Source organism: Schistocerca gregaria, chromosome 4 (assembly GCF_023897955.1).
Source record: "Schistocerca gregaria isolate iqSchGreg1 chromosome 4, iqSchGreg1.2, whole genome shotgun sequence".
In the NCBI taxonomy this organism is placed as follows: domain Eukaryota; kingdom Metazoa; phylum Arthropoda; class Insecta; order Orthoptera; family Acrididae; genus Schistocerca; species Schistocerca gregaria.
The window spans coordinates 307,591,051-307,604,598 of record NC_064923.1 but is presented as its reverse complement, the minus strand read 5'-3'; the positions used below and the strand labels follow the sequence as shown (position 1 = coordinate 307,604,598).

Below are 13,548 nucleotides of genomic sequence, written 5' to 3'. Positions count from 1 at the left end.
CCTCGTTGCATGAAGTCGACCAACAAAATACCATGCCTATCCAAATACACCTACGCCATGATTTTGCGCTGCTACAGAGTCTGTTTGGCCTTCACCTTTACAGGCGAGTGTGTGTGTCTCCATTCCATGCTCTGTTGCTTCAATTCGGGCGTGATATGGGAAACCCATGTTTCGTCTACAGTTGCGATCTGACTCAAGAAGCCGTCACCTTTTTCGAGATAACGAGTCAAGAACTTTATCGCACACACAAATCTTTGGTTTTTCTGGTCCTCTGTTAGGAGATTTGGGACCCAACGCGAGCACAGTTTCCTAAACTTTAGGTGTTCAGAAACAATGTTGTAAAGCAATGATTTCGACACGTCAGGAAATTCGTTTGAGAGACCTATTATTGGGAAGTGCCTGTTCTCACGAATCATCGCTTCAACTGAAGCCAACAAATCGTCTGTAATCAAAGAAGGGCGACCGGAGCGGTCCTCATCATGGACGTTGTCACGGCCATCTTTCAATTCTCGTACCCACATACGTACTTCGCTTTCACTCGTGACAGTGCCACCTTACACTTCGCAAATCTGTCGATGAATTTCTGCAGCAGACAGGTCCTTGCTGACATAAACCGTATTACTGAGCGAACTTCACACTCAGCGGACGAGTTGATAGTCTTAAACATTTTGAAAGCACGGAACAAAATCGTATAGCTTAGCTACATATCTGAAACTGAGCACAGTTTTTCCCGAGGTACGCGGGTACACGACGCACGCGCTCGTAGCGGTATGTGCGCGAACTACTAGTGCCTACAAGGAAACGGACCTTACTTAAAAACACGCCTCGTATACAGGGTGAGTCGCGGAAGACGTAACACCCCCATTATTCCGTTGGCGATTGCACGAATCGACAAGCGGTGTTCGGCGAATCATAGCCGACTATGCGGCACATACTTTGGCACATGCACAATAATCGCAACGTTTATATTGACCGAGATAATGAAGCAAGTACATGTTTTTTAAATGGGAAGCTGTACTTTTTTTACCATCATTCGAACGCTCTGGAAAAGACGCGTATAGTGATGTAACGCACGTTGCTATTGTGATTCAAACTTCGCTTAAAAGACGCTGGGAAATATTGTACGATTGAAGGTCGAGGCGGTCGGAAGCGGCTGCATACTGTAAACACGCCTCGAGCGACCTGGAGGCCGAGTTGCCGTGCTCTATGCAGCATGCACGGCCTACGCTACGAAGGTAAAAGTTTGTATCACAGTACCAACATGCGTTACATCACTATACGCGTCTTTTCCAGAGCGTTCGAATTATGGTAAAAAAAGTATAGCGTCCCATTTAAAAACATGTACTTGCCTCATTATCTCGGTCAATATAAACGTTATGATTATTGTGCATGTACTAATGTATGTGCCCCATAGTCCGCTGTGATTCGCCGAAAACCGCATGCCGCCCCCGGAATAAAGGGGGTGTTCCGTCTTACGCGACTCAACCTGTATATAAAAAAAAGGCAGTTAGAAATAAGCAGTACCGACTGTTTCATTGACTGATTAGATGTCTGTTTAATAAAACACCTACAAATATAAATATAATGCACGCATATATGCATGGCAGAAAGAACACTGCTACGCACTTCTGAACACGGTCACTGCAACACTGTCTTTATCCACCGGCACTGGGCACGCGACTTTCCGTTAAAATGTCTCCACTGTACGGGAATGTACTTAATGGATGAGCGAGTGCAAATTGTACACACATGGTTGGCGACATATTGAAAGTCTGCGTCAGGCCGTGGGGCGTATTCGGATAGCGTAATACTAAGGCCGGAAATCCGGGCTTGAGTCTCAATCCGACACAAATTTTCATTGTCGTCATTCAATTATGCAGCTGACGGTTGTCATATTCGCAACTACGAATGCATTTCATAAAGGTGAATAATGTCGTCTGTTTCATCCAAACTGTGTTAATTAGCACTCTCAGGTGAAATACAGTGTGCGTCAAAAAATGTATACACCCTTTGAACTGTCACAGACAATTTATTTCCCGTTCTACAAGGTTAAATATTTGTGAGAAAGTAATGATATGTTTCTTCGTCAGGTGGCAGCAGTGGCAAGAAAGTAACTCCAACATGGCGGACGTGCGTTTGAGCTTTGAAGCGCGGAAGCAGATAATTAAGTGGTACTGGAAGTTTGAGAATGTAGCTGCGGTTCGAAGACAGTGGAGAACTGAGTCTGGTACAGAACCACCTTCAAGGTTAACAATTACACGTCTACGAGACAAATTCGAAATTCATGGAACAGTGAGTGATGTGCATAAAGGTCGATCAGGGTGACCTCATACAGCTTCAAGTGATCTTGGACTGTTTCAGCGTTCGCCTCAGGAAACGTACCTAACAATGCTTGCTGACTCCATATTCCCTGCCATTCGTGCATTATAAGGTAATGATGAGTTTTATTTCCAACAAGATGGCGCCCCGCCGCACTATCATAGGGACGTTCTAGCATACCTGGATCACAATGTGCCAGGCCAGTGGATAGGAAGCAGGGGACTAATCGAGTTTCCTGCACGCTCTCCAGACCTCACGCCACTGGATTTCTTCTTATTGGGCACAGCAAAAGATGAGGTGTACAAACGTAAACCACGTAACCTGGACACACTTTGGAATGAGATTCAGGCGGTGTGTGCAGAAATCTCACTGGTCACTTTGGTCGATGTACGGAATCAGTGGTGACTTGTACTCAGAAATGTATTGATGCTGAAGGCCACCAGTTTGAACATTAATCACATTTGCAAAGTACATTTATTTTTCCAATTGGACTTAAAGCTTTCCATTTACAGAAATTTAACATTGTAGAAAGGGAAATAAATTCTCTATGACGCTTCAAAGTGTGTATACATTTTCTGGCGCACCCTGTATATTTTTTTCTTAATTTAGAAAATAAAAGTGTTCAAAGTGAATTCTTTTTCGTTCTAAAGCATAGTCTGGCACTTATGTTGACGATAGTGGGGGGTGTAAAAGGGACGTACAGTAGCTAACTTCGGATTACACCCATGGGTAACGGTTTCACAAACATTGAACAACCACTGATGTTTACACTCTAAACGCACTCAACCATCTAAAGTAACAGTGGTTCTTTGTGCAACATATTTATCATAAACATATACATATTTATGTCTGCAGTTTTCCAACAAAACAAACACGATATCACAAACGTCAGTGGACGCTGCTAACTGATGCGGTTAGAAACCCGAGAAAGTTGTGTGCAACGACATATCAAGAACACCATCTGCACACGTTTAATACTCGCTTTGGCACGTCTATGGTAAAAATGGGTGAATAGTGCTTGGAAAAGATGTAATGTGATGAACACCAATACAAATCTAGCCAGCGTAACGTAAAGAAGGCGAATTAAATTCGATGATGCTGAGGGATCTGGTCGAGGAAATGCGACAGTAAAAATAAAAGATGAATTTTGCTATTTGGGCTGCAAAGTAATTGATTATGGCCAAAGTAGTGAGGAGATAAAATGCAGTCTGGCAATAGGGAGAGAAATCATACCTCGGAAAAAGAAATTACTAACACTGAATATAAATCCAAGTGTTATGAAAGCTTTTGTGAAGGTATTTTTCTGGAATGTAGTCTTGTAAACAAGTGAAACGTCGACGATAAACAGTTCAGACTGAGGGTGTGATGCTTAGATGGATAAATAGAATAATTTATGAGAAGGTGCGGAAGCAATTTGGGGAAAAAAGATATTTATGCCACAAATTTACTAATAGAAGAGATCGATTGATAGGACACATTCCGAGAGATCAAGGAATCGTCGGTTTGGTAACAGAGTTTGCGGAAAATAAAAACTGTGCGGTTTGCAGCAGTTGTGCAAAGAGGAAGTCTCTCGTACAAGAAAAACTAGGGTGGAGAGCTGCATCAAATCAATATCCGGACTGAAGACAACGACGTGTTAATTTTGCTGCCATAAACTAGCGTTTAACTCAAATTCAGTGGTATTCTCTATTAGTTTCGATCGAATATACCAACGCACTTAGACGCTAACAAAACTAAAATCATCAACCAACTTAACCGTATCTGATAATAAGACTTCAGGCGCACCAGTGTAACATGACATACGCTCGGCTATCTTACCGCTACGTAATTTGGCCCCATTTTAACGTATAGTAAGTACAATAATTCATTCCTTTCATTTCTGTGAATTAAATTTGTTTTTTTTTAATTGCCAGAATAAACTACTTATCACATACGAACGAGATAACATTCAAAAAAAGCGAACTATACTCGATTTTCACGCAAAAATGAGACATGAAAGTTTAAACGCCCACTTGTTTGTTTAGACGAAATATGGACGGCGATGACACGTGTATTGTCAAATAAAAGTGATGGTCGGTTGTTTAATTGTTGTGTAATGCAGGTCTTTGGCGTTTGGAAGTGTAGCATAGTGGCCTCTATCTGAATGAAGTTTATGGAGACGTAATTTCTCTTTGTCTTGTCTCTGGAAATGACGTTTCTGAAACGGCTAAAACTTTCCACTGCACTTTTAGAGAGACAAATCCTATCATAGATAACAGCGTATATAGCGGACGACTGGTACAGAGTCCAAGGAACAATTGAGATTATCAGCTTATATAAGAAACCAACATAAAGATCGTTGGTAGCAATCAAATACCGATTGTCGCAGATTACTAACATTCATAAGGTATAACAAATGACACATAGACAAATACTTTTTACCTTGAATTGCATGTCTACATACATATTTACCGTTACTTTGTTACAGGGCCCAATTACGTAACAAAAGCGGAATCCGACACCCAGTTGCAAACCGTACGTAGCAACAAGCACCAGTGAACGACACTGCAGCATTACGGCGTCGAATTGCTGACGTCATAACATCCATTCCTCACGAATTTTCGATCAACATATGTGTAGAATTGGATTATCGCCTGGATATCATTCGGGGATTGAATGCTGCACACATCGAAATTTATTGTGTTTATGTAAGTTCAAATGGTTCAAATGGCTCTGAGCACTATGGGGCTTAACATCTATGGTCATCAGTCCCCTAGAACTTAGAACTACTTAAACCTAACTAACCTAAGGACATCACACAACACCCAGCCATCACGAGGAAGAGAAAATCCCTGACCCCGCCGGGAATCGAACCCGCGAAGCCGGGCGTGGGAAGCGAGAACGCTACCGCACGACCACGAGATGCGGGCGTTTACGTAAGTCAAAAGTTGAATATTTACCAGCATTTCAGGATAAAAGATGTATGTCATTGTGTCATATTTTTCGCCTTACGTATGTTTGTAGTTAGGGTCATCCTGCTTTAATTCCACATTCATTTCCGTGATCTATACATCACTCGATGGCATATGAAGAAAAGAATATGATTCACGATTCTTTGTCAATCGCTCTAGAATAGGCAACGCTGAGAAGCGCTTCACGCGACAACCAGACAAAGATGCTGTTGGTTTTCAGGTCACGAACATTCTCCTTCACAGTCGAGGTCAATTTGATTATTCGCAGTCTACATCTCTGACGCGTTTGGTCACTTAATTTGTCGCTTTGGGCGCTAAGCTGAGAAACGCGCCAGGACACGAGTGTGCAAGATTTGTCTACAGCGTTTATCGCAAATAGTAGTGACAACCTAAGTGGGTGAAAATGAACGAAGGAAGAGGGCACCAAATGAAAAGCAGTTTGCGAGAAGAAATGTCATCGAACCGGCCCTGGATGGCAAATATATTTTATAAATTCATAAATCACTGTTAATTCAGCAACATAGAAGTCAGTTATTCAGGATGTGTTCTCAAATTAGTAGCCATCATTCTATGATACGATGGTGGAAATTTAGAGAGAGCGTAGACTTTACAACAGACGCGCACATGTATGTACTCTTTGAAGAACAGAAGTCTTCGTTTTGTTGCAAAATTCTGAAAACAGAGTGGCACTCGACAAACATTCCCCAACAAAGTCGTAACAAGTATCATACCCATCGACACAGAAGGAAGAACTATAATAAAATTCGTCTTCGCTTTTCGATCGCTCTTTACAAAAGAGCAGTCCTCTTTATGTCTCTTTTCCACCCCTCCTGTTGTCTTCGATCAATTAGCTTCATTCTGAAATTAATTCTCAAGGTTTCTTCTTTTGCATTCATCACTGGAGCATGCAAAGAATGAGCGTTTGGTTAACTTTGTGCGAGTTGATGTTTTGTCTATTTTTAGCGTCATGTTCATTGAATGAGCGACATGAAAGCAATGAAGAATTTGCTTGGATTCCACTCTAAAACAGTATCTCCGTATTTTGAAAGAATCTTTTCACGAGCTGCAACATTCTAGTAAGTCCTCTGTAGACGTTCAGTGTCTCATGTGGGTCAACCCCGACATGAATACCACAAAGCTGTAGCAGTTTTTTGACATATGCCATACAACATTTGCGTAAAAAGTTTAATCTGAACACGGATCTCACTTTCCCAGTATCCTGTTAACGAATCAAAACTTTACCTACATTTGGAGCTACAGGATTGTTTCACAATTTCTCCTCACGTTTTGTATGGTTGTATTCATTTAACAGTGAAACCAACGCCAACTACTATTTTCTTACGTCTTACGAAGTTCACAGTGATAACCTGGCATTTCTAAACATTCAGAGCAAGATGCCTATTACTGCTCCAGGCTATTACCAAATCTGAGGACTGCAACAACTATTCTTGGAGTATTTTTCTCATAAATAATCCGCAAGTCATGGAAACTGTGACTTGCTGATAATAATCATTGAAATACCCATTACAAGCAATAGGCGTCATGAAATCATGCGCATCAATAAGTTTGTGCAAGAGAGGGCACCTGCCCCCTCCTGGAATTTGGGGTACAAAATTATAACACACACTGTTCACGGGAAATTATGCCTTTTATTGGGGGCGGTGGTGTGCTAGGCGCATTGTCTCGCATTCAAAGCGGATGTGTCGACCTACACAACACTGCCAAGATAGTCCCCCCAAAAACTCTGTACCTTCCTCGCACACTCCTTATCGAGCTCCAGAAAGGGAGTATTCCAATAGTACTGAGCGCGTATTCAAAAATGGTTCAAATGGCTCTGAGCACTATGCGACTTAACTTCTGAGGTCATCAGTCGCCTAGAACTTAGAACTAATTAAACCCAACTAACCTAAGGACATCACAGACAGGCACAACGAAAAGAATGTAACACATTATAGCTTTCGGCTAGAGCCTTCTTCAGCACGGAAAACACACACACATTCACACAAGCAAGCACACCTTATACACACAGTACTGCTACCACAGGCAGCTCCGACCGGAACTGCGGAAAAAACTGAAACGAGTGGAAGTATACGAGGAAAAAGGGCTCGAAATGAAAAGTACCTTTGTGAAAAAATTTTTTTTGACCGGCCCTGAATGTCATGAACGGGTATATATTGTTCTTATAGGAAACGCTTGTTGCTGATGACAGCAAGCACATGTGCATGAAGTGAGGGCTTGCTTGTGTGAATGTGTATGTGTTTCCTTTGCTGAAGGAAGCTTTTTCCAGAAGCTATAATGTGTACCAGTATTTTCATTGTGCCTGTCTGCAACTCAACGGGGCAGCTTTACGCGGAATAGCAGGCTATCATTTTCCTGATTCTATATTTCGTTTTTCAATCGCAGCGTGGGTGTAGAGGACTCTGAAGATCACGGTCTTGCTACACTGTAGGTGCGTTTTATTGTACTGTTAAGACCACAAAGCAGCAATCAAAAATTTTAAAAATACAATTTTTTGCGCTGAAAGAGGAGAAAAAATGTGAAAAATAATGGTCGAACGAGATCTTCATTTCAAGAAATGGGATCCTTTCCAACCCAACGGGGTGCCACAAAGCATAAGATGCAAAGACAGAATTATGAATTCACCTGTGCAGTTGGTATGGGTTCGTAATAATTTTTCAAACTTAGGGGTGCTGCGGGGGGGGGGGGGGGGGGGATGCAACTTTCGAAATACATAATTTATTAATCTTCAATTATGTAAGTCAATTTTTTAAAAAAAGTAGGGCAAAATAATGCAATAAAACCCATTAACATGATAAGACGTAAAGTTTTGTAAGCAAACAAAAGTGGAATGAGCATTTTTAAAGTTTTTTCCCTGTTTTTCACTTTGAAGACTATTAATCAGTGGCGATTTGTTAATAATCAACAGGAATTTCTCAAGGTTTCTGATACAAAAAGTGATATTTTTGAATCGTGGCCCATAAATTTCTGCGAGTGCCCACGCACATATCACTCCCTTGGGCCAATCTGAAATTGCCTCTACATTATGTGCATGATGCTCCATCGCGGATAATGTGCTACGTTTTGCCTATCCTAGTCCTCAATGTTACCGCAAATCTAAGACGATGCGAAGGTAATTTTCATGAGTAAGCATAAGAACAGCAATGAAACGGACTATTACTTATTTATTTTTATGACAAGTGACTTGCTTCGTACATTTTGCAGAAAATAATCAGTCCTATATTCGCACGGATCTTGGTTTTTTTCATTATACAGTGTACTCGGCAAGTCATTACTCGAGTGCCGGTAATTTTTTTCGTCGAGCTTCTGGAATGAAGAAGAAGTCTTAGACTGTTGTATTTAAGAGTAGGATAATATAAATACTGCATACACTAAAAATGTAGTTATTGGCGAATAACAAGTCCTTAGGCACAGTTTCAGTGCCGTCTGTTGTTCGCTCGTCAATTGTTTCAAATTATGATTTCTTTTTATACACATGGAAACATTTCTGTTTTGTTGATAATTCTCAGAAGAATTCTGCGTTAATTTTACTTCATGTTGTGAATATTCATATCAGATCAAAATGGCTCTGAGCACTATGGGACTTAACTGCTGTGATCATCAGTCCCCTAGAACTTAGAACTACTTAAACCTAACTAACCTAAGAAACACGTCCATGCCCGAAGCTGGATTCGAACCTGCGACCGTAGCGGTCACGCGGTTCCAGACTGTAGCGCCTAGAACCGCACGGCCACTCCGGCCGGCATATCAGATCAAACCAAAACAATACAACAGAGAAAAAAACAAATATGAAGGTATTTGATTATACAGATCCGTTCCTTGTTGCCGACTGGAACAGTGTAAGGTTCATTGAGAATTACTTTGAATCGTACCAGGCTGATCATCGTAGGCATTTCGATTTAACGAGGTGTGATTTGCTGTGGGTAGCCTAAGAAAATTGTGTAGCGGTATAATGAGGCCTTTCGTTCCTCGAAGGTAGAATACAACAATTATATCTGATTAGGGATACAAATATAGGCAAACTATCTCTTATTGCAACAGCTGTTACTAAATGGCAAGGAATCTTCGAGACGTATTGTTCTGACTTTGAGTTTGGGGGCTATAATTCTGAAGTTGATAAGTTTATTTTATTTGAAGAATTTCAATCACTAGGTGCAGGCAACAGGCTGCCACTCATGCGACTCGGTGAAGCTATGCCTGTTACTGTGAATGTAACAATCCAGGCCTCACGAGTATGCTTAGAAATTTGGTGATTTTCGTGTCCGACGAAATGGCAATCGGAGACGAAGCTGTATTGTCATATTTACTGATTGTACATGAGGATTGTCAGATTTCTCATTGTCGTTTTATAAAGAAGAAGACTGACACCTCGGAGGCGTGGGATCAACAGGCACAGATCTGTTCTGTGAGGAGACTATGGTGGAGTCTTAGGAATGTTCGCCTGACTTTGCAGATTCTTAGACGAATGTGTAAATCCAAGGCACATTTTACTAAAGCATACTTCATGTCGAGTGTCTATATGGGGAGGGGATCCTGAGAGTTGCAACACCAGACGATGTCAAAAGTCGTAAAGAATATTTAGCTTATGATAAAACTGCGAATTATTGTTAAATGTCAGTTCAAATGAATATGCTTGAAATCATTTTAAACTATTGCATATTGGCCCTACTAAGAAGAATGATTTCATTAAGAGTAATTGGAACATCACTGCACAAATGCTGAATAGCTCACTTAGTAAAATGTGAGACGCTGGTGAATGAATGACATTAATATTACTCGTTTCGAGATAACCAATCATCAGGTATCAGACACATCGAGTTGTTCCAATGAAATGAAGTTGTAAGTTACCTACAAAACTGTCAGAGGTCGACTGTGTTATCTATATATATATATGCAGGTACGTGTTATTTTACTTCAGTTCATCTGTACTGTTCGATGTATCGGATGATGAGTTATCCCAAAGCGAGTAATTACCAGCTGATGGCGTTTCACGAACTGACCTATTCAGCATTTGTGTAGTGATGTTTCAGTTATACAATATGGTCGCATGCTTCCTGTATGACGTCTTGTCGCATCTCATTTAACACTAAATGGTACACGGAATATCCAAGTGCATTGTTGGAGCAGCGTCCAAACTTAGTTTGAAAAACAAAGTGCTTTGCTGTGCTAAATACTTTGGTTATTCCCAAATACCGATAGGTCGTGTAAAAGCTTAATATCACTCGGACTATAAATCTTTGCAAAGAAATTAGGAAATATCACAGAGGAATTTCATGCATTTATTTACCTTTGAAGCTGTATAAAGGGAGCGCTCTAGGATCCCCCTGTGTCTCTCACCCACCGGATGCCTGTTATATACAGACAGCTAGCTCCGTATTAACAACTAGGTTACTGATGGCGATGTGTACACGATTCGTAGACGATTTACTAAGAACGTCACTTCACTTTACACACACTGTATTATCACAAATCTGTCCGTAACACGAGCAATGAATGCCACATCCAACATCCGCACCGTCAACGAGCTGCATGCCGGATATTGAACCACTCTGCGCATGCGCAGGTCTCCTGCCTGTGTAGGGGGAACGGGGAACTGTGGTGGGGATGCGTCCGAAGCAGGAGATGAGACTGCATTCTATCACCGTTGGCTGTTATTCAGAGATGGCGCGTTAGCGTACGGTGGGAAAGTCGTATGCAACTTACCCAAGAACACCTAGTCAGTCGCATTTCATTTTAACCAATGTATGATATTTTCTGTACTGTGAAGTAACAGTTATTTGTTTTCATAGGCGAAAACAGGGGACAGAAACACAAACAGTTTCTTCCTCTTTATAACTGTAGTAATACGCCAAAATCAAGTCCCATTGTGAAGTGGTACCACGATAAAATCTCTTTGAGCGTTGCTTCGAGAGGAATGCGATACAACTCTGAGTAATCAACTCAAAAGTCAACAGAAAACACCAAAATTTATACCAGATATTTCAGAAAACAGGTACAAGTAAAATATTCGGAAATAGCAAAGACTGACAACCAGATTCTCCGAAATGCATAATAAATTACAACGACTAACTTGACGATCCAATGTCACAGAAAATGCAAGTAGCCGTATAACGTCATGCTACGTGTAAGTTCAGTCCAATAGAACTTCGGAAAACCAGACTTGGCGTTACTTCACGCAAATCGCAATATTTAGAACAAACAATAACTCGCAACAGAAACTGAAATTCCGTACCAGGAACTACTGAAATACTTTTCAATTCAAGATGATGGCATTAAATAGAAAAATAGGAACACACCGAGATAATGATAAACACAGTTGTGGAGTAATAAGAAAAAAATCATCACTTTTGTAATTTATCTATAGATATCTTTTCACATAAGTTACAAATGGCTAACACTGATAGTAACAGGCGATCAAATATTAAGGTAACAGAACATTATTGTAAACAAGACCTTTCTTATGACGTTACACCAAGGTGCTACGTACTTTGGCAAAAACCACTCCTATTTCTCTTGTAAAATTCAGCAGTTATTTATATGTAATAAATGACAGGTCTTTGCCTCTCTGAAATATAGGACCAAGAGTGTGTTAGATAACAACATTCTACTTTACTCCTCTCACGTCCCTAGTGCAGTAAACAGTTTCGTTGAGAAAATAACCACATCATTAAACAACTGTAGTTAAACGGCAGGAATATACATTTACATCTACGTGATTACTCTGTTATTCACAGTTAAGTGCCTGGCATAGGGTTCAATGAACCTCCTTCGAGCTGTCTCTGTACCGTTCCACTCTCGAACGGTGCGCGGGAAAAACGAGCACTTAAATTTTTCTGTGCGAGCCCTGATTTCTCTTCTTTCATCGTGATGATCATTTCTCCCTATGTAGGTGGGTGCCAACAGACTGTTTTCGCAATCGGAGGAGAAAACTAGTGATTGAAATCTCATTAGAAGATCCCATCGCAACGAAAAACGCCTTTGTTTTCATGAGTGCCACTCCAATTCATCTATCATGCCTGTGGCACTATCTCCCCTATTTCACGGTAATACAAAACGAGCCGCCCTCCTTTGAGCTTTTTCAATGTCTTCCGTAAGTCCCACCTGATACGGATCCCACACCGCACAGCAAGACTCCAGAAAAGGGTGGATAAGCAGGGTGTAAGCAGTCTCTTTAGTAGATCTGTTGCATCTTCAAAGTGTTCTGCCAATGAATCGCAGTCTTTGGTTTGCTCTACTCACAACATTATCTATGTGACTTTTCCAGTTTAGGTTATTTATAACTGTAATGCCTAAGTATTTAGTTGAATAAACAGCCTTCAGATTTGTATGACTTATCGCGTAATCGAAATTTAGCGGATTTCTTTTAGTACTCATGTGAATAAGTTCACATTTTTTAAATTCAAGGTCAATTGCCACTTTTTGCACCATACACATATCTTATCTAAATCATTTACATGTCGTTTCGTCATCTGATAACTTTAAGAGACGGTAAATGACAGCATCATCTGCAAAGACGGCTGCTCAGATTGTCTCCTATGTCGTTAATATAGATCAGGAACAATAGAGGGCCTATAACACTTCCTTGGGGAACGCCGGATATTACTTCTGTTTTACTCGATGACTTTCCGTCTATTACTACGAACTGTGTGACCTTTCTGACAGGAAATAACGAATCCAGTCGCACAACTGAGACGATATTCCATAGGCACGCAGTTTGGTTAGAAGACTATCTGTGAGGAACGGTGTCGAAGGCCTTCTGAAAATCTAAAAATATGGAGTCAATTTGACATCCCCTGTCGATAGCACTCATTAATTACTTCATAACTATAAAGGGGTAGTTGTGTTTCGCAAGAGCGATATTTTCTGAATCCGTGCTGTCTAAGTGTCAGTAAATCGTTTTCTTTGAAGTACTTCATAATGTTCGAATACAGTATATGATCCAAAACCCTACTGCAAATCGACGCTAGTGATGTGGGCCCGTAATTCAGAGTTGTTGTTGTTGTGGTCTTCAGTCCTGAGACTGGTTTGATGCAGCTCTCCATGCTATTCTATCCTGTGCAAGCTTTTTCATCCCCCACTACCTACTGCAACCTACATCCTTTTGAACCTGCTTAGTGTATTCATCTCTTGGTCTCCCTCTACGATTTTTACCCTCCACGTTGCCCTCCAATACTATATTGGTGATCCCTTGATGCCTCACAACATGTCCTACCAACCGATCCCTTCTTCTGGTCAAGTTGTACCACAAACTTCTCTTCTC

At 40.9% G+C, this 13,548-nt stretch overlaps 1 protein-coding gene across 1 annotated transcript in view; it reads right to left on the bottom strand.

Annotated features, from left to right (window-relative positions):
• Positions 1-10,811, bottom strand: part of LOC126266614 (speckle-type POZ protein B-like) — an 84,176-nt gene extending 73,365 nt beyond the window's left edge. Inside the window, exon 1 of the mRNA XM_049970957.1 lies at positions 10,576-10,811. The gene's annotated coding sequence lies outside the window, so the exon portion shown is untranslated. The remainder of the gene's footprint in view (positions 1-10,575) is intronic.
• Between the last annotated feature and the right edge of the window lie 2,737 nt (positions 10,812-13,548).